This window comes from Equus quagga, chromosome 12 (genome assembly GCF_021613505.1).
Source record: "Equus quagga isolate Etosha38 chromosome 12, UCLA_HA_Equagga_1.0, whole genome shotgun sequence".
Taxonomy (NCBI): Eukaryota; Metazoa; Chordata; class Mammalia; order Perissodactyla; family Equidae; genus Equus; species Equus quagga.
The window spans coordinates 100656395-100681015 of record NC_060278.1 but is presented as its reverse complement, the minus strand read 5'-3'; the positions used below and the strand labels follow the sequence as shown (position 1 = coordinate 100681015).

At 49.8% G+C, this 24621-nt stretch overlaps 1 long non-coding RNA gene across 1 annotated transcript; it reads left to right on the top strand.

Moving 5' to 3' along the window:
- Positions 1-196: 196 nt before the first annotated feature.
- LOC124248666 (uncharacterized) lies at positions 197-23354 on the top strand. The gene is made up of 3 exons (XR_006891113.1): positions 197-1282; positions 10501-10734; positions 17626-23354. It is a non-coding gene; the product is annotated as an uncharacterized LOC124248666 (long non-coding RNA).
- Positions 23355-24621: the final 1267 nt, after the last annotated feature.

The window sequence follows — 24621 nt, the reverse complement described above, 5'->3', positions numbered from 1 at the left end:
CCGCCTTCTCGAAAATCCCGCCCACCGCCGCGCGATTGGTCCCGCCCTGCGAGGGAGGGGCGGGATCACCTGAAGCGGTGGGCCTCTCCGGACCTAGCAGGAGAGCAGGAAGGCGCATGCGCGGGCTTTGGAGTTTCCGCCCCGGTAAGGCCGGCCGGAAGCGCGAGCGCACCTGGAGACGAGCGGGGCGGGTGGGCCTTTTGCGCACGCGCGGGCGCGCGCCTGGTGGCCCGGGGCCCGACCGGAGCGCGCGCCCCGCTGGGGGATGGAGAGCGCTGCTCAGCGGGTTGCGGGGACGCGGCGGGGCTGCTGGGTTGGGCCGCCCGGTCCCCGCTTCCACTTGGGGATGCTGCAGCTTGCAGCTTCGCTCCCCCTCACCCACTCGCGTCGTTTAGAAGTCCGGCTGCAACTCTGCTTGCAAAATTCAGGTTTTCTCGCTTCTGCAGCAGTTTACTGGGGAGAACGTCAGGCCTCTCCTCGCTCGGTTTTGTCCGTCAGGTCCGGAGGGGTCGAGTGGGCGCCGGGAGGGAGGGAAAGAGGGCTGAGGCCCGGGATGCTCCTCGCAGCTCCGGTTTCCCTGGGGACTTCTCCTAAACCAGCCCTCCAGGGCTTGCTTGATTTTCTTTTTTATTTATTTTTAACTTCTGAAGCCGTCTTCTTCCCTTCTTCCAGCTGTTTCTTGGCTGTTTGCTGTTTTCACCAATGACAGCCTCAGCCTTGTGTTCGTTTCCCTGAGTGGAGGGACGGAGCCGTGTCCCTGATAAGAACAGACTAAATCGTTCTCTGCCCCAGTCCCTCCTCACAGGGACCCTGTTTAGCGTTGGCCATGCTGGGGGGGTGAGGAGGAGACCCCCACGTCCCCACCCACCTGCAGAGGGCTCACCAGAGCGCCTGCTGCTTCTCAAACAGCTGTTGGGCCCTCCTGTGAGCCGGGCCTGGGCGTGCGCGCCGGGTTGCTAAGCTGAGATGGCCAAGAAGAGGTGGTTAGGGTACTTCATCCCTTCCTCCCCTCATCTCCTGCCTGCCTCAAATCCCTTCTGACACCTTGCACCCTCCTTCCCAGTACTTGTGACATGCTTCAGTTTTCCCATGTTTTTGGGAGTCACCCACCTCTGTCCTGGAATGAAAGCTCTGAGAAGGCAGGGACCACGTCTGCTTTGCTCACTGCGAGCAGGTCGCATGGTGCCTGACTCCGGGCGGGGACTCAGATGGTCTTCGCCGGCTGCTGGAGCTGAGGGAGTGTGGTTTCTTCAGGTTAACTTTGCCCCACCGGGGTTCAAAGGTGAGAAACCCATCTTTCCCCCTGAGGGGTTCAGTTCACCAAAGGTTTGTGGGAGAATTTAAGGTTTTTCTGGTCATTTTGGTTGGAAGTACAGATGGAAAGCATACCCTTCCAAGCTAAATGATAATAAGGCTGCCTTCTCCACCGCCTGGTCAGAATCACCTGCTCAGTGACTCAAGCTGAGCTAGAAATGAAGTGTGGCGCTGTGATGGGGCTCCGTGACAGTCTGGTCCCTTGATGCTCTTAAGAATTATGGAGGGCGCCCAAGTGTTTTGTTTATGTGTTACGTCTTTCACTCTGCATGGTATTAGCATTAAAACTGAGAATTTTCCAAGACACAAGAATACACAAGCACACATTCCAGGTAGTCATCAGGGTGATGATGTCATCACATATGTCCCTTCTGGAAAACCCCATCTTACACCTGGGAGACAAGGTGGCTCAGGAGAGCAAGTGACATCTTAGTATTGTGAAAATAGTTTTGGCTGAGAATTCTCGAAAAAGGTCTCAGGGACTCCCAGGGACCCCACTTTGAGAACTGCTGACTAGAAAACATGTCACCACTTTTAGGGGTCTGTCCCCTCAGCTGTCACCCTCTTCTCTCCGATTGCCAGGGCCATGCCATGGGAGCCGGGGCCCCAGTTCTGTGTGAGCAACTGTTGGGTTGAGCTTTATTGCTGTTATCTGTCCTGATTTATCAGACCCTTTCGAAAAGGAAGTTCGTGGGTGCCAACGCACCTGTGTGGGCCCTGCATTCCAGGAGCTGTTGTCACGTCCTCTCTCCCCTCCCCCGGGTGTGGCATCTCTCTTTACTTGGACTTTCCTTTCTAGAAGGGAGGGCCAGGCCAGAGCTTCCTGGATCTCCTAAGTGGAATTTGCTCTGAGGCCTGCGTCACAAGTGCGCCTGGGTTGTGTAAGGCAGGAATGTGGAAAATAGTTAGAATTTGATAAAAGCATTGTGGAGGAGGGGCACCCTCTCACTCCGAGGGCTGTGACGGCCACAAGCTTGTTCGCAGCGCCTGAATTTCAGCCTTTCTGGAGAAGCATGAAGCCCAGAGAAACAGCACAGAGAAGAGTTTATATTCCTGTTTCTTCAGTTTGAAGACTGAACCCTAATCTCATTTCTCTCCATCCTGCCTCCCCACCCCCAAATCCTCAAGCTAAAGCTGATCAAGATCTACGGGTGGAATGAAAAGCTAGTCCCGTGCCTGGGAGAATTCATACTCAGTGAGTTAGGGAGATAAGCGAGGTGGGTGTATGCCGTGGACGCCATAAATTAGAGGCTCAGAAAATGATTCGTTAGGAATGGTCTCCTTATTACACCCACACACTGTCAGATCTTTCCAGCCCATCTCTACCTTCGGAAAGAAGCTAGTGAGAGTTACATTTCTACTCTATCCTCCTTTTCAATGCTTTCTGTCTTTATCTTCTTTTACAATGTAACACAACTGTTGTGTTTTTGGAGTCTGCCTTGTGAGGCGGAAAGGGTTCGTAATTTTCCACGATTATTTTTTATTGATTCTGTCTCACACATGATACTTTTTTCTTTCCTTCCTTCTCCACCTCTTAGGGAAAAAAAAGAAAGAGGTGGCAAGAAATCATATATATTGGTGGAGAGATTTTTTTCAAGAAGTTTCTCTTGCCAGCTCTTTTTCTCCTTGATTGCCCAAGTCCCATTTTTGATGGAGCTGGTTAATAATTCTCTGAGAAAGGGCTGAAGTGTATATTTATGAATCTCAGACTACTCACCAAAGCATTTTCAGCCCTTTTGCAGGGGTGGAATTAAGTCATATGATCTATTTTCTGGTTAATAGTTTATAACACTTTAGCACTTTGTGTGGGGGTGGGGTGGGAGTGCTAATGAATTATCTCCTGGAGCCTTAAGAAGGTGGATGGCTTTTTAGGTAAAAACCCATCTTCCTGGGGGGCAGTATGTGCCAGGCACTGTGCCTGAGCCCTGCCCTTGAGCCGTTTGCTTGCCGACCTTTCCCCTCTCTGGGACTCAGTGTCTCCATCTGTAAATGCAGGCGCCTGATGAGATCATCTCCGCAATCCCTTCCAGCGATTCACATTCTCTGGTACCCCAGGGATGCTGGAGATTGATAATTATTTCAACATTACCAGGGGATGCTGGAGATGGGTAATTATTTCAACATTACCAGGGGTGAACTGGCAGGAGCAGGGTAATCTTTCCACCAGTGTCCGTAGACGGGCTGCAGCCACCAGCTAAAGTCTTCCGGTCCCTAGAAGGTGCTGATGAAGATGATGATAACGAACATTTCTGAGGGTCCCACCTGGTGCCGGGAACTGTGCTCAGTGCCTCCCCATGGATTATCTTATTTACTCTTAAGTAGCATGAAAGACCTTTATATTTGGAGGCACTCAGATCTTAATTTTTTTTAAGTGATAGATATTAATTTGAACCCTTACTCTGCTCCTTGCTGGCTGGGTACCCTGACCCTCTTCCTTTAAGCACTCAGAGCCTCAGATTCCTCCTCTATAAAAGGGGACTGGCAGCGCCTACCTCACGTCATTGTTGCAGGAACAGATGAGAAACAATACATGGCACTTCTCTGCAAACCATCAAGTGCGGTGCGAATATTAGTGGTTATTATTTAGCAAATAACACTGCCTATCAAAGCCTAGGTAGAATTTCAAGAAACCCTTTGAAAGAAAACAGAAATGTGTAATAAACCATTCTTGTTTTCACATAGGGCGACCTTTTAGTGGGCATCTCATAATTACAGGGGCTGAGATGCAACCTGCAGTGCTCATTAAGAACATGACTTCACATTCCGCCTCTGCCATTTCCTAGCTGTGTGACCTTGGGCAAGTTCTTAACTTTTCTGAGCCTCCATTGCCTCATCTGGAAAAAGGGGATAAGAGAATTAGTTGTTGTCTTCATTCCTGTATGAAGCACTTAAGATAGGACCCAGCGCAGAGTAAGACTCCGTAAATGTTGCCTGTTATTGGCATTATTGCTATAATTATTTTTATTACCGCCTTCCATAATAGAATTCAGTAACATAATAAGTATTTATTGGGTCTCAACTGTGTATATAACACTGTCTTTGGCTTGGAGATAAAAGATAGTAAAAAATAAAAGAATGAAAACACGATTCTTATGATCCAGCACTTCCCAGTTCCCACACAGGTCAGTTCAGCAGACACCCCTCAGCACCCACCAAAGATCATCAGGCAAGGAAACACAAACACGAATAGGATGGAGTTCTTGCCTCCGAGGAACTCGGGTCCAGCTGAGAAGTCAGGCCGACGAGAGGTGTCTTCTGGAAGTGATAGGCACAGTGGTTAAGGGTGGTGGGGGGCTTGTCGCGGTTAACATCTGGCTCTACCACCAACCAGCTGTGGAACTCTGGGCATGTGTCTTTTTTTTGGGGGGGGGGGGTGAGGAAGATTGGCCCTGTGCCAGTCTTCCTCTATTTTGTATGTGGGATGCCACCACAGTGTGGCTTAAGGAGTGGTGTGTAGGTGGGTGCCAGAATCCGAACTGGTGAACCTGGGGCCACCTAACCAGAAAGTTTGAACTTAACCACCACACCACCAGGCCAGTCCCTGGGCACGTGTCTTAATCTCTCTAAAGACCACTTTTTTCAGGAGAACACTGAAAATAATACTATTGTACTTATAAAAGTAATACTATTTACCTTCTTTGAATTAATAAGTATATTGAGTGTTTATTCTGTGCCAGGCAATAATCTAGATGGTGGGTACAGTAGTAAAGAGGACGACACAGTCCCTGTCCTCCATGAGCTGGCATTCCAGGGGGAGAGAGCAAGACACAAAGTAATTAAAGTATATAATGTGTTAGTTATAAGAGCCCTGGAGGAAACTAAAGCCGGGAAGGGATGGGGAGGCCTCGGGGCGGGGCTGAGGTGTGGAAGAACAAAGAAAATGGACAATAGGGAGGCAGGGCTGGCCTCTCAGGCAAGCCGGAGGCAAGAAGGCGATGATCGGCGTTTCGCCGTGGGGGGCCCGGGGGTGGGGGGACCCTTCCAGGCCGGCTGGGCCTGGGTGTGGGGTCTGAGAGTGCTGGGGCTCGCTCGGTGCCTGGTACACAGCGAGTACTCAGGAGACATCAGCTGCTATTTTGAGCCATTACGCAGTGCTAAGGCCAGGGTCTGAAGGAGGGGGTGGGAGCAGAAACGGGAGAATGACTGAGTCAGCCCGGGGGCAGGGGGGTCTGGAGTGCTTCACGGGTGAGGTGACGTTGGTTAGGGCTCAGGCAGAAGAATGAGTAGGAGTTTGCTCGAGGCCTGGGACCGGGGGAGGAGGCATTCCGGGAGGTGTGGGCCGGGGAGGGAGCACAGCGTGTTCCCTGAGCCGTGGAGGGGGTGTGGGTGTGCGCTGGGCGCCGGCCCTCTCTGGAGGTGGGGGCTGGAGAAGGGGGTGGGACCCAGATGGGAAGGGCCCCAAAGGCCACCGTGGGAGGTTATGCTTTCTCCAGTCGGTGCTGGCAGAGCCCTGAAATGAAAGGCTCAGATGTGTTTTAATAAGATCTACCCAGGAGGTAGGCACTGTGGGCAGCAAATTAATGTCTTGCAGGGCAGAGTATGGTTCATGGGACTTAGAAGGAGGCAGGACATCCCTTCATTCGTTTCTTCGTGGATTCAGCACATAGTCACTGAGGTCCAGCTGTGTGCCAGGCACAGGCTGGATGCTGGGCTGCACTGGGGAGTGAAACCATGTCTTTGCACAAGGGAGACAGATAAGAAGCGAGCGAACCCAGTTTCAGGGGGCGGGGGGGGGGGGGGGAGTGTCACAAATGCAAGTGCTCTGTGCCCTGTGCCCAGGCAGGTGAGGGAAAGGCTGAGGATCCTGGGCGGAGACTCCTGCCCAGGCCAGGACCCACGGCCTGTGTGGGAGTGTGCTCTTCAGAGTGGCCCATCTTCTGATTCTTTGAGAGAGGCTGGACATTTTTATGTAAAATTTCCTGATTTTTTTTTAAAGATTTTATTTTTTTCCTTTTTCTCCCCAAAGCCCCCAGTACATAGTTGTATATTCTTTGTTGTGGCTCCTTCCAGTTGTGGCATTTGGGACGCCGCCTCAGTGTGGTTTGATGAGCAGTGCCATATCCACGCCCAGGATTCAAACCAACGAAACACTGGGCTGCCTGCAGCGGAGCGCACGAACTTAACCACTCGGCCACGGGGCCAGCCCCTAAAATTTCCTGATTTTTAAATGTTAGAACTGCTCAAACAGAGCGTAGTGACTGAAGATAAATGGAGAGAGTGTGTGAGTGAGTGTGAGTGTGTGTGTTCTGCTCAGGACAGGTTGTGGGAAAAGATCCAAGGAGGTGATATTTAAGTGTTCTAAGGCGTTGGCGGTGGGGAGAGAGAAGAGCACGTGCCCAGGATCCAGGCCCAGAAAAACTCAGCGTGTGAGGAAGTCAGAGGAAGCGCCTGCCTGGAGCTGCAGGAGCAGAGGAGAGGAAGGCCCCAGATGGGCCTGGGGCGGCCGGTGGGCAGGGCCGGGCCACACAGGGCCTTGTAGGTCAGGATGAGGGGTTTGGATTTTATTCCGAGTTCACTGAAAACCCAACTCTGAAAAATTAGAAATAACCAAGGTCTGAGGTACCTGACGCTAGCTCTAGAAGAGGCAGGAAATGAAAAGGTGTCCTAGGAAGGAGGATGGGGGGAGCCAGGTGGTTCTCCGAGTACTCAGTCACCCCTGAGGAGAGGATGAGCCGCGGGAGGAGGGGGAGGCAGGCAGCACACTGGGCTGATTTCCAAGACCCGGGGAAACCTCGGGAGAAGACATTCGGATAGGCGGGTTGGCGCCATTTTGTAGAGAGCATTGAACCAAGATCTTTAGATTTTGTCCTGTAAGCCAGAGGGTCCCAAACGTGCCTGAGGATAAGAATCAACTTGGGTGTTTACTAAAAATTCAGAGGCTGGCCTGGTGGCGCAGCGGTTAAGTGCACACGTTCCGCTTCGGCGGCCCGGGGTTCACTGGTTCAGATCCCAGGTGCAGACATGGCACCACTTGGCAAGCCATGCTGTGGTAGGCGTCCCACGTATAAAGTAGAGGAAGATGGGCACGGATGTTAGCTCAGGGCCAGTCTTCCTCAGCAAAAAGAGGAGGATTGGCAGCAGATGTTAGCTCAGCGCTAATCTTCCTCAAAAATAAATAAATAAATTTAAAAAAATGCAGATTCCAAGGCCCCCTTCTGTCATCCCATTTCTGGAGATCTGGAATGGGGCCCAGGGAACCTGTAATTTTTTAAAAATTTTATTTATTTATTTATTTTGCTGAAGAAGATTAGCCCTGAGCTAACACCTGTTGCCAATCTTCCTCTTTTTTTGCTTGAGGAAGATTAGCCCTGAGCTAACACCTGTGCCAATCTTCTTCCACTTTATATATGGGTCACCGCCTCAGCGTGGCTGACATGTAGGGTAGGTCTGCACCCAGGGAACTGAACCCGGGAACCCGGGGCTGCTGAATCAGAGCGTGCTGGACTTAACCACTGTGCCACAGGGCCAGCCCCTGGGAACCTGTAATTTTCTTTTTTTTAAAAAATTTTTTTTTATTTATTTATTTTTAGGAAGATCAGCCCTGAGCTCACATCCGTGCCCATCTTCCTCTACTTTGTACGTGGGACGCCACCACAGCACGGCTTGATAAGTGATGCATAGGTCCGGGCCCAGGATCCTAACCGGCAAACCCCTGGGCGGCTGAGGCGGGGCACGTGAATTTAACCACTGCGCCACTGGGCCAGCCCCTGGGAACCTGTAATGTTAACTCTCATCTGTGGGATTCTTGCCTTCAAGTGAGTTCAGGAAATGCTGGTGGAGGTGCTTGGGTGTCACTGCAGGTCTCTGACCTGGGAGTCAGGAACCGGTGTTTCAGGTAGATTCGAGGAGAGAGGGCTTGCAGGTGGCGAGACCAGTGAAGAGGCCCTCGGGTTTGTCGTAACTCAAGGCTGAAGGTCTGACTTCGGTCATGTAAGAGGACTGTATTAGTTTTCTAGTGCTCTCGTCACAAAGTGCGACAAACAGGGTGGCTTGAAACAAGAGAAATTTGATCTTTCACAGTGCTGGAGGCCAGAAGTCCCAAATCCAGGTGTGGGACCTTCCGGAGGCTCTGAGAGAGTCCGCTCACGCTTTTCTCCCAGCTTCCGCTGGCGGCCGGCGAGCCGTGGCGCTCCCTGGCCTTCAGGCTCATTGATCCCATCCCTGTCTGTCCACACATGGTGTTTTCCTCATTTTAACCTTTAAGTTAGAAGTCACCTGAAAGTTGATGAAGAGAGGGAAAAGACGGAAGAATTTGTTGAAAAGCTGCTGGCCTGGCATATAATAAATTCTCTCCATGCTTGTCCCGTGAATGGCCAGAAACATTTACTGGGGACTTCGGGGGTGTAATGTCAGTGGCACAGTAGGAGTAAAAGCACATTGAAGGCCCCGGTAGAGTGGATAGTGAGGAAGTGAAGACCGTGGCAGCAAATGGCAAGAATAGACGGTTGCTGCAGGCAGCCACGAATAATAACCATGGGGCACTAAGCGTGTGGGTGCTCGTCCTAAAGCCTTGACACGTCTACTCTTATTTTTTTTTTTTGGCACCTGAGCTAACAACTTGCCAATCTTTTTTTTTTCTTTTTCTCCCCATTCCCCCCAGTAGATAGTTGTATATTTTTAGTTGTAGGTCCTTCTAGCTGTGGCACGTGGGATGCCGCCTCAACACGGCCTGATGAGTGGTGCCACGTCCGTGCCCAGGATTCAAACTGGTGAAACCCTGGGCCACCAAAGCGGAGAGCAGGACCAACCACTCGGCCGTGGGGCCGGCCCCCATGTCTACTCTCATTTCATCTTAGGGCGGTCAACTCCTCCCAATTTGCCTGGGACTTTCCCAGTTTTAGCCCTGAGAGTCCCGGAAGACCCCTCAGCCCCTCGAAAACCCTATTTCATCTTCACAAAAACGTATGGATTTAGGTCCTGTTATTACCCTTATTTTACAGACGAGGAAACTGAGGCACAGAGCAGTTCAGTAACTTGCCCAGGGTCAGGCAGAAGAGCGGGAGAGCTGGTACTCAGGACCAAGTCGTTGGATTCCAGAGCCCCCAGCCTTTCCTAGGGTCAAGAGAATTTCAACTACTGCTTTAAAGTCTCTCTTCCATCATGAAATACATCATTTTGTTAGGAAGCAGACAGCAGGCCTGCGTCCTTTCCCCATGCCCGGAGACAGTCCTTCAGTTGAAAAGTCGCTTAAGAGTCAGGTTGAAGTCATGCTGTCTTCTGGGAGCCTTCTGGAAACCTGACACCCTCCAGGGGATGTGCCCCACAGCCCGGGGCATCTGATCAGAGTTCCTCCTGGGATTTTTTCAGGGGGAGGGAGAGTGGTTCGCTATGGAGAGGAGTTTCCAGAATGAAAATAAGCCAGCAAACAAGCCAACTCGTTAAGGGGGATCAGTAACTTAGCCTTATTAAGTTCAACATTCGGAGAAGAGAACTCAATCATTTACAGAAACCTCGTTCTCCCTCAGGGGACATTTAAGAACTGGACATATTTTTTTAAAAAATTTAGAGGAATGCCAAGTTTATGTAAAATTATACCAATGATGAAAGAGGCTCCAGAACAACAACACAGCCAGCCAGAGTCGAAGCCCACAGCCTGTGCTCTTGGGAGAGAGAGGAGAAAGCAAGAACAAGGATGCCAGGAGCGTGAGCTGGGTGGTGGGCGTGCGGCTGGGGGGCCGGTCCAGCTCCTGGCTGGCTCTGAGCTGGCTGCACTGGGACAGGGACCTCATCCCTCTGAGTCTCGTCTTTAAAGTGGGATCCTGAGGGCTACCTCTGAGGGTTGTGGTAAGAGTTCCACCAGATTCTAAATATGTCACCTCACACTTTCCGGCACATGGCAAGGGCTGAACAAATGGTACCTGTCATTGCTCAGGATCCCCCTGGGTTTACACTTCCGTCTGTGATTAGAAAGAGCCCGAGCTGGTGTTTGCTGAACACTCACACCGTGTCAGCCTGAGCTAAGTGTCCTACACACGTTCTGATATTTCATCCTCACGTGAGCTTGGGGGCTGTTGTCGTGATTCCGTCTGCAGACGTGGAGACCGAGGTGAAGAGGGGAGAGTAAACGGTTTGCCTTGAAGATTTCCACAGAGAGGAAGGGATTAGGACCCGGGTCTGTTCTGACTCTACTGCGCAACTTGACAGGGAAACTTTAAAAAAAAAGTAATGTCATTTTTCTCCTTCCAGGTCTCTTTCAGTCTAAAGAAAACCTGCTTGCTTCTGGAAAGTGCCAGTGGGAAATTTCAGAATGGAGCAGGGTGTGCCCGGCAGCCTTCTGGATCAGAGAGGTTTTGCCTGTGTTCAGAGGTGAAGGTGTTTCCCACACAGCTGAAGAGCGTCAAGCAGGCTTGACCCTGTGGCCCAGGCTGACCCTGTGGCCCAGGCTGACCCCTGCGCTCTCCTTGGTGTCGTCAGCCTGAGGTAAATGTGTCCAAAAACCTCCGCTTAAACAGCGTCCTTAAAATAGGGTCTCTGTGCGTGTGGGCTGTGTTTCCTGTTACTCGTTCGAGATGGTACAGAGAATGTTTATCTTTGCTAACTAGTTACTAACCTCGTCTGACGTTTGCATCGTGAGCAGTAAATGCTGCGTTTTATTGGGGTGGCCCTCGCCAGCACTTTTTCTCCGTTGGTCAGTTCCACGACTTGGGGGCAAAAAATCTCTCAGCTCCATCTTTAAAATCAGGAGAGTGAGCCATTAGGGAAGCTCGTACCGAGTCTGGCCCTGAACTTGAAGTCCTGACCTCTCACCCTTGGCGTGGCCCTAGATGAGAACCTAGATGCTGGGCATTTCTCTTCGTGCAGCTTATTCTCGCTCGTTCGTCCAGTTGTCCATTCCGTGGTTTACTTGTTCATACACCAAACGTGGAGGGCCGGCCGTGGCTCCCAGAACTGTCTTCAGCCTACAGCCCAGTGCTTCCCCGATAGACAGCCCTGAAGGACCAGTTTTTAAAAAATGTTCTAGTCATTGCAGATGGATACTTTGTTTTTTTAAATTTTTATTGAGATTATGATAGTTTACAACCTTGTGAAATTTCAGTTGTACATTATTGTTTGTCAGTCATACTGTAGGTGCACCCCTTCACCCTTTGTGCCCTCCCCCCACCCCCCCTTTCCCCTGGTAGCCACTAATCTGTTCTCTCTGTCCACATGTTTAACTTCCACATAGGAGTGGAGTCATACAGAGTTCGTCTTTCTCTATTTGGCTTATTTCACTTAACATAATACCTTCAAGGTCCATCCATGTTGTGATGATTGGGACGATTTTATCCTTTTTTATGGCTGAGTAGTATTCCATTGTATATGTCTCCTGCCTATTTTTTGATCGGGTTATTTGATTTTTTGTTGTTGAGTTGTGTGAGTTCTTTGTATATTATGGATATTAACCTTTGTTGGATAAATGACTTGCAAATATTTTTTCCCAATTAGTGGGTTGTTTTTTTTGTTTCAATCCTGTTTTCCCTGGCCTTGAAGAAGCTGTTTAGTCTGAGGAGGTCCCATTTGTTTATTCTTTCTATTGTTTCCCTTGTCTGAGAAGACATGGTGTCCGAAAAGATCCTTTTAATACTGATGTCAAAGAGTGTACTGCCTATATTTTCCTCTTGAAGCCTTATGGTTTCAGGTCTTATCTTTAGGTCTTTGATCCATTTTGAGGTTATTTTTGTGAATGGTGAGAAAGAATGGTCAATTTTCATTCTTTTACATGTGGGTTTCCAGTTTTCCCAGCACCATTTGTTGAAGAGACATTTTTTTTCTCCATTGTATGCCCTCAGCTCCTTTGTCAAAGATTAGCTGTCCATAGATGTGTGGTTTTATTTCTGGGCTTTCAATTCTGTTCCATTGATCTGTGCACCTGTTTTTGTACCAGTACCATGCTGTTTTGATTACTGTAGCTTTGTAATATGTTTTGAAGTCAGGGATTGTGATGCCTCCAGCTTTGTTCTTTTTTCTCAGGATTGCTTTAGCAATTCAGGGTCTTTTGTTGCCCCATACGAATTTTAGGATTCTTTCTTCTGTTTCTGTGAAGAATGTCATTGGGATTCTGATTGGGATTGCATTGAATCTGTAGATTGCTTTAAGTAGTATGGACATTTTAACTATGTTTATTCTTCCAATCCATGTGCATGGAATGTCTGTCCACCTCTTTATGTCGTCATCAATTTCTTTCAGGAAAGTCTTGTAGTTTTTGTTGTATAGGTCTTTCACTGCCTTAGTTAAGTTCACCCCAAGGTATTTTATTCTTTTTGTTGCGATTGTGAATGGTATTGCAGATGGATACCTTCGTAAAATAAAATAAAATTGAACTACCAGAAAAAATGAAATTTAAAAATCCCAAAGATGTACCAAACGCAAGCCCCATTTTTTTGGTGTAAGATTCAGCAGACCCCTTTTAAGGAGCATTGTGCTTCTGCTTGAGTGCACAATTATAGTACAGAGTGATAAATGTCCTCACAGGTAAGGAATCGCAAAAGAGAGGGACATAAATAGTTTTGTAGGAACCCAAAGGGTTCAATCTTATGGATGGTAGAAATAGCCTTGAAAGTCAGAGTCCGGGCCTCAGTTTCCCCCTGTCAAATAGTCCACACCATCAGGTTGTTGGGTGTAGCTGATGCATAAAACATTAGCCACACCCGATTCTGGGGAATATTGTACAAAACTCTCATCGTCGCGTTCTTTTGGTAGGTCAGGAACCCAAAGTGCTTAGATGTGATCCATATAGACTTACCTCTGTAGCACTCCACAGATTAAAATATTTTAAAATAATTCTTGTTATAAAAGTAAAGCATTTTGTAGGGGAAACGTAAATCTCCCGTTTACCCCCCCTTCCAGGTCTTTTATTACACACATACAAATATAGCAATGGGCTCATACAACACAATTTTTTTTATAAGCCTTGCTTGTTTCACTCAACAATGTATCATGGTGATACTTCCACTTTGCTGCTTACATACCTTCCTCATTCTTTTTTCCAGCTGCATTGCTTTCCAAGACATAGGTATGCCGTCATTTCTTTAGGCAGTCTTGTGATGGTGGATGTTGAGGTCATTATTACTCACAGTGTTGCCCTGAACATCCTGTATGTCCGTCCTGTAAACTGACGTGTGTATTCTTCTAGGACACCGTCCAAGAAGTCAGTGGGTGTGCACGTTTGAAACTCTGTAGGTACTGCCCAGATTGGTCTCTTGAAAGAGTACCAGTGATCATCAGATTTTAAAGTTGGAGAGGGCAGCCCCGTGGCCGAGTGGTTGGTGGCCCTGGGTTTCGCCGGTTCGGATCCTGGGTGTGGACATGGCACTGCTCATCAGGTCATGTTGAGGTGGCGTCCCACATAGCACAACCAGAGGCACTCACAACTAGAATATACAACTATCTACCAGGGGGCTTTGGGGAAAAGAAGAAGAAGAAGAAGAAAAAAGATTGGCAACAGATGTTAGCGCAGGTGCCAATCTTAAAAAAAGAAAAAACAAGTTGGAAAGTTTTCTGTCAAACTCGCTCCTCCTTTTGCCAATCAAGAGGCTAAAAGGGGGAAGGACTCGATGGAGGTCACGGGTGAGTTCAAGACAGAGCAAGAACACAGCCTCCTCACTCTGTCCAGAGAGGTCCCAGTGTTTCATCAGCCTCCTTCAGCCCATGGCCATTTACCTTGACTGGTAGGGTGCCCTGTGCAGAACCAGGTGTGAAGGCTGTGACCCTCCGTCCTTAAGATTGCGTCTTAAGTCCCTAAGGAAAGGGGCTGTGACTTGGGTGCCTTCGCAGCCCTTTTGAGAACCATCTGATTCTGCTTTGACTACATCACCTTGTCACGTGCAGGGAGAGCTGAGTGTAGGGAGCGGAGCACGACGGGCTTGGCCTCCGAGCTTGGCTCTGCTCCAATTTTGTGATCTGGGGTTTGGTGCCCAGCCTCTTGGTGCCTCAGTTTCCCTGTCTTGGAAATCCTCACCTTCTCACAGAGTGATCGTGAGAAGGACGTGATGACTGTGTGTAAAGGGCGTGGGTGGCTCCGGAAAGGCCTTCTTCTCTGTGGTCTTTAAAAGGACCAGGGCTGGCGGTTGAGGTCTCCAACAGAGGGCACTGTCTGAGCTGGAAGTGGGATTCTCCGACAGAGAGGAGCCTTCGTAAGAAGCTCTAACGGGGCTAATTGACTCCCCGAGTTTAGAGTTAACTGTGGTCAGAGTCGTTTTTACTTATCACTGGTGAGTTGCTCCAAAGAGGTTATTTGAGGACGAGAAGCGGCCACATCCCAGATTCCACGGCCGCTCCCTTCCCTCTGATCCCTCTCTGGACTCCTTGTCTCCTCAACGTCATCATCTGTCTTCACGTCTCTATCTTGAGTGTAATCCATCTCTGTTAATGGCGTCACTATCTCTCTGGCCATCCAGGACCGTGACTTTGTTTTGGACCCTCTCTCCCCCTCACTCCCTAGATCCGTGTAGCTGCCAGATTCAAAACATCTATCACCTCGGTTCTTCCCTGTTGCCGTGCAGCGGCAGCCCCAGCGCACACCTTCATTGCCTCCAGCAGAACGAAACGCCACATCCACAGGGGTCTGGGAAGGCGGCATCTGAGCGGCAGCCGGGCGCTCTGCTGGCCTCTCTGGAGCCGCCTGGCTGGGTGACCACCTCTCCCCGCCCCTCCCCCCTTAGCATCACACTCAGGGCTCTCCAGGGCCTGGCCCCAACCCTCTGCCTTAGGTTCCTACAATAACGGGTGCCATTTATGGAGAGTTGACTATGTAAAGCTAAGGCCTTTATAGGCACGATGTCATTTAATTCTCAGGAGATAGGAACTATTGTTGTCCGCTATTTATGGTGAGGACACTGAGAGCCACCGGAGAATAGTGACTTCCGCAAGGTCACCCAGCCAGGAAGTGGTGATGCTAGGATTTGAAACCCTATGTGTCTTAACTGTGCTTCCCAAACAGTGGTCCTAATACCCCCTAGGGATGTGTTAAGAGGTCCCATGAAATCTCCAGAATGCCAGTGGCTTCTATCTCAATTTCTATTTTAAGAAGATGAATAATTTTTTTCAAGATTGGCCTTGAGCTAACATCTGTCATCAATCTTCCTCTTTTTTTCTTTTTCCTCTCCCCAAAGCCCCAGCACATAGCTGTGTATCCTACTTGTAAGCCATTCTAGTTCTTCAGTGAGGGATGCTGCCACAGCATGGCTTGATGAGAGGTGCCATGTCCCCGCCCAGGATCCGAACCAGCAAACCCTAGGCCACCAAAGCGGAGCGCGCGAACTCAACCACGCAGCCACCGGGCGGCCCCATAGAGTAATTATTTGTAAATTTTTGTTGAAAAACCTGGCAGTGTAGTAGTTTCTGCTTGCCCAGTGAGTGTGGAAAAAGTGAGTACACGCATGGCTCAGCTGCCTGCTGGGTTTCAGTGACCCTCCTCGAGCGCTGTGCAGTCATACAGGATTAAATTGCTTTCATTCTTAGACCTTCATTTCTACCATAGCAGAAACTGCCATTGTAATCTAACAAGTTAATGAGGAGCCCGAGATACTGAAAAATCAACAGTAAGAAGAAAAATATAGCAACGATTCTATACATTCTGTACTCTGTTAGTGGAGCAATGATCACAAATATAAACCTGAAGTGATCTCTTCTCACTTCTTAGAAACAAACACAAAAATTGAGCAAATAAATTGTGGTTTTTTTTTGGTGAGGAAGACTGGCCCTGAGCTGACATCTGTTGCCAATCTTTCTCTTTTTTTTTTTGAGGAAGATTGTTGCTGAGCTAAATCTGTGCCAACCCTCCTCTATTTTGTATTTGGGATGCTGCCACAGCATGGCTTGATGAGCGGCGTGTAGGTCTGCACCCGGGATCTGGACCCTCGAACCCTGGGCCGTTGAAGTGGAGCGTGCAAGCTTAACCACTACACCACTAGGCTGGCCCCAAAGCAAATGAACTTTAAAAACACAGAATGCAAGGATTCCAGGAGAAGTAGGACTTGCTAAAAGGTGGCTGTTAGGACGATGATCCTTTCACAGGAAAAGAAGCTCTGTGAGGTCAGGGGCTGTGTCTCCTTTTCCTGCTGGGTCACCAGTTCCTGGCACATAGGACACTCTCAAGGCAGGTTTGTTGAATGAGTGGACGTTGATGACATGCTCGGACCCAGGATGAAGTGGGGATTTCTGGATTTGGCCCCTCCAGGAAGACCTCAGTGATGACCAAGATTTTCTGCTCTTTATCGTTTGTGGCGCGCTCTCGTCATCATCTCCTTTCATCCTTACTTCTTTTCAGCTGTGGCTGAAAGAAGTAGCGTTCCCACTTTCCAGAGGAGGTTGGGAGAATTGAAGTGCTTACTTGAGGTTCCGTGGGGAGCGATGGGGGCCGGATCTTTTGAATCTCACTCCAACCCTCTTGCTGCTGCCCTCCCCTCTCAGCAGACAAAGGAGTCCAGAGATTGGTGACTGAGTTAAGCCAGGCACAGATTCCACATCTGTAGAGGGGACGTTTCGACTGGCCCCCGTTTCTCCACGCTGAGGACCCCAGGGCCTGGTCCTTGGACGTCTTGTCTTCCGCGACTCGTTCCCAGGTGGCCCCATCCCTCGTCGTGGCTTTAAACCCCAGCTGTGTGCTGGCGGCCTCCACATGGGCAGCTCCTGCCCCAGTCTCTCTCCTGGCTCCATATGTATGTATTTACTCGCCTTAACATGGTCCCAGCTGAACTCTTGATCTCGTCGAGAAGCTTCTCCCATCTCGGCAGATGGCAACTCCATCCTCGCGGTTGTATCTTCCAGATATCTGCCGTTCGATTACCCTTGATTCCTCTCCTTCTCTCACAGGCCACATCCAATCCTATTGGCTCAACCTCCAAAATATTTCCAGAGTCCCACTGCTTCTCACCACCTCCATATCCTCCACCCTGGACTAAGTCACTATCGTCTCTAGCTTGGACTATTGCAGTAGCCTCCTCTCTGGTTTCTCTGCTTCTACCCCTGCCCTTCCAGTCTATTCTCCACACCAAGCCACCAGGACTCATGCTAAGTGAGGGCACGTCCCTCCTCCGGTTGAAGCCCTCTGAAGGCTTCTTATCTCACTGAGTCCACGCCAGCTGCTCACAATACCCACCCCGTAGCCTCTCTTTCCCCCTTTGCCTAACCTTATCTCCCACCACCCTCCCCTCGTTCAGGGCCTCTGAGGTCCCCTCTGCTCCTCCTTCACACCCTCCAGCTCTTTGCTTCCAGCGAGAAACGGTCAGATTCTGGACACACTTATTTGCTTTCTTTGTTTATTATTAGTTTTTCTGATGAGAACGTGAGTTCACGAAGGCATGGACTTTATTTTTGCTGCTTTATTTCCAGGAGCTGGAACAGCTCTGGCCCCGGGTCAGTGCGCTTGAGCGAATGAGGGCGAGCCATCAGCATCTGCGTAGTTCCTGAGGCCGAGCGCAAGGCAGCACAGCTCTGCCCGGCCTGGTGAGGGGCGACCCAGCCCGATGGCACAGCCCGTGCCGCCGAAACGCAGGACACGTGAAACATATTCAGTCTGAGCAAGATGCAGGCTGCTCTGTGGAGACTCTGCCACCAGCCCCCTCTTGAGACGGAGGTTGAGGAGGGCAACTGGGTAGATGTGTGCCTCACCTGGACAGAAAATGGGAGATAAGCAGGTAACAGGTATGGCGTATTAACCAGGTGCCAGCATGCCGCTAAGCTTGTCGCCTGAATTCCCTGGTTAAGTTCTCCCACGACCCCGGGCTGGGTGCTGGTCCTATCATCGTTTCAAGGTGAAGGAACCGAGGCCCATATGGGTTGAGTGGGTTGCCCATAATCATTCAATTAACCGTCTCTCCTGCACGTCCCATTTCACGGGGCTTGCGGTGAGGCCCCTAAACCTGCCTTTATAAAGAGCACCTGTGGCTGCTTTTGGCCTGAGGCAGGTTGGGAAACGCCGCACTTTCTGGAAAAGTGTGGACTCATTTTGGAAGGCGATTCTGCTGTTCTGAGGGCTGTCCCCCACTTGCCTGCTGCAGCCCCTCAGAAGCCCTGGGGCCACTCCTGCCCCTCAGACAGGCTCCCCTCGGGCGGCCCGCATCGCCTGGACGCTCCGGTGGAAAGCGAGCGGGTGGCATGTGCTGGGCGTTGGTCGCAGTTCATTTTCCTCCCTTGCAGAAGCCCCGTTTGTCTCCCACCGCGTCTGTTTGTGCTGGTTCTTAAGTTCTGATAATTGTGTCTTTTATCCCTTTCCCTTCCCTCCTGTCCCACTTCTTTGCCTTTTAAAATATTTGAAGACTTTTTCCATGGCTGTTAAAACCAGAAGGTACAGATTCCAGTAGATTTTTACATAAAAGAAATGATTATATCTCGACAGCTGGAATCAAACAGAGTGAAGCAAAAAGTCAACAAATATGTATTTGTTTTTTGTACTTATTGCTCAGAGCACAGCTGGGGAATTTAAGTGGCAGAAAGCACACACGTCTCCTATTTAATATCAGGCAGCTGTCATCGCCCCATGGATATAGCGTTCACAGGTTATGGTTCCTCTGGCACTTGAGCACACACACCCTACGCCCCTACACAGAGGTGTCAGGGCTTCTCAATCATCTCCTGTGCTACGGTGATTACATTTTCCAAACAACGAGCACAATTTCTCCCTTAAGGAAACTTGTTATCGAAAGATCCGAGGGATCGGAATGTGTAATACAAAACAGACACGCAGAGAAGACTGAGTTTTATGGCTCCAGAGAAGAGAAAGAATGACTTTATTGACTATAAAATAAAATCTGCATGCTACAAGTTGGCTTGGACCCACCTCGTGTATCTTTTTTTCAAATAGACCTGAGATTAAAACCCAGCCAGCCCCTTCGTAGCTGTGGGACTTCAGTCATAAGTCACTTAGAACTCTTTTCTTTGAACTTCTGTCTCCTGGGAAAAAGGGCTGATGGCTCACAGGGAAGTCGTGAGAAACAGGAGGACACACTGCTGGCGTGTTGGTGTGTTTTCGGTCGTATGCAGGATAGTTGTATCATGTTCAGCAGAATTAAGACCTAGTCCTCGTCTCTATTAGGAGATTAAATGTGGTTTAAGGAGATGCGTGTGGGTGTCGGGTTGGCAAGGGGTGGACTTGTGATGGTTAATTTTACGTATCAGTTTGATGGACTAAGAGATGCCCAGAGAGCTGGTAAAACGTGATTCCTGGGAGTGTCTGTGAGGCTGTTTCTGGAAGAGATTAGCATTTGAGTCGGTAGACTGAGTAAAGGAGATGGCCCTCCCCAACGCAAGTGGGCATCGCCCAATCTGTTGAGGGCCCGGAAGGAACAGTAAGGCGGAAGAAGGTCAAATTTGCCCTCTGCTTGAGCCGGGACGTCCATCTTCTCCTGTCCTCGGACGGCGGTGCTCCTGGTTCTCAGGCCTTCGGACTCAGATTAGGATTTATACCATCGGCTTTCGTGGTTCGTCCAGTTTACAGAGGGCAGATCGCGGGGCTTCTCAGTCTCCGTTATTGCGTGAGTCAATTCTATAATAAATCTCCTCTTATATAAATATCCATATGTCTTATTGCTTCTGTTTCTCTGGAGAACTCTGACTAAAGCATTACATAATTTATTTTCCCTCCTGTTCTTGCTAAACGGGACCCCGTGAAACCTGGGCACTCCCGGCCTCCTTGCCTTTGCTGGTGGGATTCCTTCTTCCCGGAGTGCCCCTTGAATCCTTCTGCGCCCTAAACCAACCTGGCAAATTCTGCTCCAACGCTGGCTCTCCCAAAACGCCTTCCCAGATGCCACCAGTCAGAAGTAACTTCTCCAGGCTCGTCTCATCCAGCGTGCTCGTACTGTGCGACAGCACTTCTCACAAGGCCCCTCAGTGTTGCTGCCTCCCAGCCCTCCCGCGGGCGGCACCGCCTCCGTCAGCTTGCTCAAGCCTGAAGCCAAGTGTTGCTCCAGAGGCCTCGCTCTTTGTCACCCTCCCAAGTCGTCCATGTTTGCCCGTCTCCAGTCCGCTCTTCAAGAGATCTTTCTCAGATGCAAACCTGCATTGCCACTGTGATGCCAGAAGCCTTTGGTGGCTCCCCTTAGGGAGCCCTTGAGGTTGAAGATGAAAACTTCTCAGTCACAACACCTTGAATGATGTGGCCGCGTCTGTCTCTGCAGCTTCATCTTTTTGTTTTGTTTGAGATATAATTCCAATACCATAAAATTCACCCTTTTAAAGTGTACCATTCAGTGGGTTTTTAATATATGAACAGAATTGTACGACTATCACCACTATTTCATTCCGGAGTATTTTCATCACCCGCAAAGAGTCCCCATAACCCTCGGCAGTCACTCTCCACGGCCCCACCCCACCCCCTCCACGGCCCCTGGCGACCGCAAATTACTTTCTGGTTCTATGGATTTGCCTATTTTGGACATTTCACATAAGTGGAATCGTGCAATATGTGGCCTTTTGTGGCTGGCTTCTTTCACTTAGCGTAACGTTTTCAAGGTTCATCCATGTTGTACTGTGCATCCATATTTCGTTCCTTTTTGTGGCTGAATAATATTCTCTGTATGGATAGACCACGTTTGTTCACGCACTCAGCACATGACGGGCATCTTGGTTGGTTCTCCTTTTGGGCTTTCATGGACCATGTTGCTGTGAACATTTGCGTTCAAGTTTTTGTGTGAACTCGGGTTTTCATCTCTCTTGGGTAGATGCCTGGGAGGAGAAGTGCTGGTTCAGGGATGCTCCAGGTGTGACCTTTGAGGAGCTGCCAGACTGTTTTCTGCAGCCACTGTCCCGCGTTCCATGCCCTCCAGTGGTGCAGGACTGTCTCGTTTCCCCACGTCCTCCTCTGGCCTCATCTCGGACCTCACTGCCCCAGCTTCCCGGCTCTGACCCCACCTCCTGTTCGTCCTGACAGCAGCCCGATTCCCTGGTCCCACAGCAAAAGGACGGTCTTGAAGATGCCTGTGATTCTAACCCTGTTAGACCCAGTGCCTCTGTGTCTACCCTGAAGTGAAATTCATAAATAAGATAACCCACCTACTCATATAGTGAAAACACGTGTATGTAATTCTCAAGCCATAAAATAAAGGAGGATAAGTGGAAAGTAATTTATAATAAAATCGTATGTATTATGTCGCTGGAAATCCTAATGAAGTAGCCAGGTGTTGAATAAAACAGGTGGAAGCCCTGGGAAGGTGACAGCTGCAAAGGCAGGCAGATCCAGGTGTGGGGCGTCGGCCGCTCAGGCGCCACAAGCATGTTGAGCGGAACTGCTGCCAGGGCGGTCGGTCCAGAATGTTGACCGGTGTAAATTCCCGAGCAGAGTAAGATCAGTTTTCTCTCGACTGACATGGTCATGGCATTCTGGGAAAATTCAGTTTGTATTAAAACCATGCAAACGCTCTGTGTTTATGTGTAAAATGGAGTTGGGTTCTGGATTAACCAGACTTCTCCTGGGGAGGACCACTGCCACATGCTCTCCCCTCGGCCTGGAACATTCTTCAGCTCCCCGTGCACCAGGCCCTTCACCTGGCCTTTCTGTTCGCAACTTGAAGGCACTTCCTCCAGGAGGCCTTCCTGGCTTCTTGCACAGAAAATGCTCTTTGAGACCACCCATGTGCCGCGTCACGGCATTTAATACCAATCACAATCCTGTGTTTCGTGGTTTCTTTTTATTCATGCCCTCGTCCCCACTGGACACAGACCTCGTGAGATCTGGATTTGTGACTTTCCTGTCATCATAGTCCCCGCCCTTAACCTAGAGCCTGGTGCTCAGATCTTCGCTGAGTGAATTGTATAATAGTGTTTTTGTCCGCCCCCCTGTTGTCCTGGGAGTTCTCAGAGGACAGGGTTCTGCCAAATTTATCTGCATCTCCAGTGCAAAAGATAGTTCTTCCTTTTATGTGAAAAACAGTGGTCAAATATTTAATGAGAGAATAGAAGCAAAATCACTATTGGGCTCCTAGTGTCCTGATCAATGAGCTAAGGACACAGTGAGAGCCGAGTGTCAGTAAACCCTCCAGAAACTGCTCTGCCAGAGGGACGGGTCACACTGGGGTTCTCCTTACGGCGGTGGGTTCAGTAGAAAACCGTCATCTTAACTGTGTTAACAATTATTTCAGCTCTAGCTGCTGTGTAGCAAACCTCCCCACAACTTCATGGCTTAGACGACAACGAGATGGTTGTTTCTCGAGATTCCAGGTTGGCCGTCTGGGTGGTTGTGCTGCTGGCCTTCTCGGGCTCACTTCTACAGTCATCCGATGACTCGACCAGGCTGGAGGGTCCTGGTGGCCGCAGTCACAGGCCCGGCAGTGGTCTGGCTGTCAGCTGAGTACCGTGGTTCCCTTCCACATGGACTTCCGTCTTCTAGGAGGCCAGCCCAGGCCTCTGCACCATTTGTGGTCTTGAGGTTCCAAGAAAGTGAAAGCCAAGACAGAAAGTGCCAGGTGAAGGCCTGGTTCAAGAGCTGACGGACCATCGCTTCTGCCTCGTTCTGTTGGCGAAAGCAAGTGCCGGGCTCCGGCGGGGGACCGCATCTCCACCTCTGGTGGGAGGAGCAGGATCGGGACACTGCACAGGACAGTGGGGCCCAGGAGGCACATCCACGGGCACATGCACATTCCAGTGATGGAATTATAATAATAATTCCTCATTATAGTCACGCTCCCCAGCAATCTCCCTCGAGTGTTCTCTCGGGTTCCTTGTTCTGGAATCCAGCGGGAGTGCTGGGTCTTTCTTATTGATGGAGAGTCCTCTGGGTCCCTGAGTCTCCCCTCCGGCCTTGGCTTCTCCTTGCCTGTGCCTGAAGATGGAGGTGGAGCCAGTGGAGGAGATCAGGTTGAATATGTTCTTTTCCAGATTTTGTTCGGTTTGATTTGGGGGTGGGATCTCACTTTTGCTTTGGTGAAGTCACGATTCCATTTTATTTTCTCGCCATTTGCTTTGCTTCTCTTCCAACTCAACTGCAATAAAACGTCGAGTTAATGGAGCCTTCCAGCTGGTTGTTCTGTAGATTTTACTGCCAAAGCACCTAAGGGTTGAGAGTGTTGATTCCAGAGCAAGACTTCTTGAGTTAGAATCCTGACTCCGTCAATTACTTGCTGTGGGACCTTGGGAAAGTGACTTCACTTTCCTGTGCCTCGGTTTCCTCCTCTCTAACATGGGGACCATGATGCCTAGGATGGTTGTGGTGATGATGAAGTGAGGTAGTGACTGCAAACCACTTAGAGTGGTGAACTGTCACCACCCCCAGACAGCCGGGAAAGGGCCCGTTCAGGGCACCGGTGCAGGTCAGGCAGACCGCCTGCAGCTTCCGCCGCAGACCTTTCTCTGGGCGGAGGGGAGAGAAGCAGTTTGCAATCTCTCTTGGTATATCCATGAAGCAGTAAAGCCAACATGTGCTGTGCCTCCTGCTCGTAACTGCGTGTCTTTCTAGCCCTCTTACTAGGTTTGTGTGCTTTCGGTATAAATTATAAATCTAAACATATGCGGGGTTTGTTTTCCCCCCAAAGCAGATTCCAACCATCATGAAACCAGCCAAACTAAATAAATTGTGCGCTTTAAGTCCATTGTTTCCAGCAACATGTAAACTGTCGGGTTGCAGAGAATTGCTTTGAAGAGGGCACCCCATTAGTTCTCTTAGCATCAGGGTTCAATTTAGGCCGTGCATTTCTGAAGACTTTACTAGAAATTTGTAGCAAGATGGCCATGCATGGGGGGAAGCAAAGGGCTCTTATCAAGTTATACAGGATGCATGTGGAGGGTGTTGTCATGAAAGCACAAAATAAAGCAACAGCCTGAACTCAAGGAGAGTTGCAGAATTCCGCAGCTGGGGAAGTCATTCTGGGAATGCAAAGATCGCTTTCAATGTTGTGTTTGTAAGGAAATGACAGTCACCAAGTGGAGAATGTCAGGTCCTCCGAGAAACCCTGTGGGCACTCACGTGCAGAAAACTATTTACTTAACTGGACTTGGTTCTGAAAATATTTGACTCTGGAGGGTCCCTGAGGGAGTGTGGAGGGTGTCTGGGATTTTCTTTCAGGTCAAGCCGCAGCCTTTGCTAATCCCCCCAGCTGATAAGGCTCCCAGATTTCAGGGCAGATTCATTCCTCTGCTGAACCAAGGTTTACAGCGCCGGCTGAGGCCCTTCCAGAAGCTTCCCCAGCTCGACAGAGCCGGCTTCTCTCGGATGAATCTGTGCTTGGTCACAGTGGGGCGGAGGTGCCAGGAATGAGGCTTGGGGTCAGGATGAGCTGGAGGAGAAGCCCCGGAATGAGGGATCGGGATATTTATCCTCAGGAAGAATCCAGCAATTGGATGTTCTCCTCAGCGCTGAAGGTTGATCAGATTGATAAAGGAGGAAAATTCTGACGC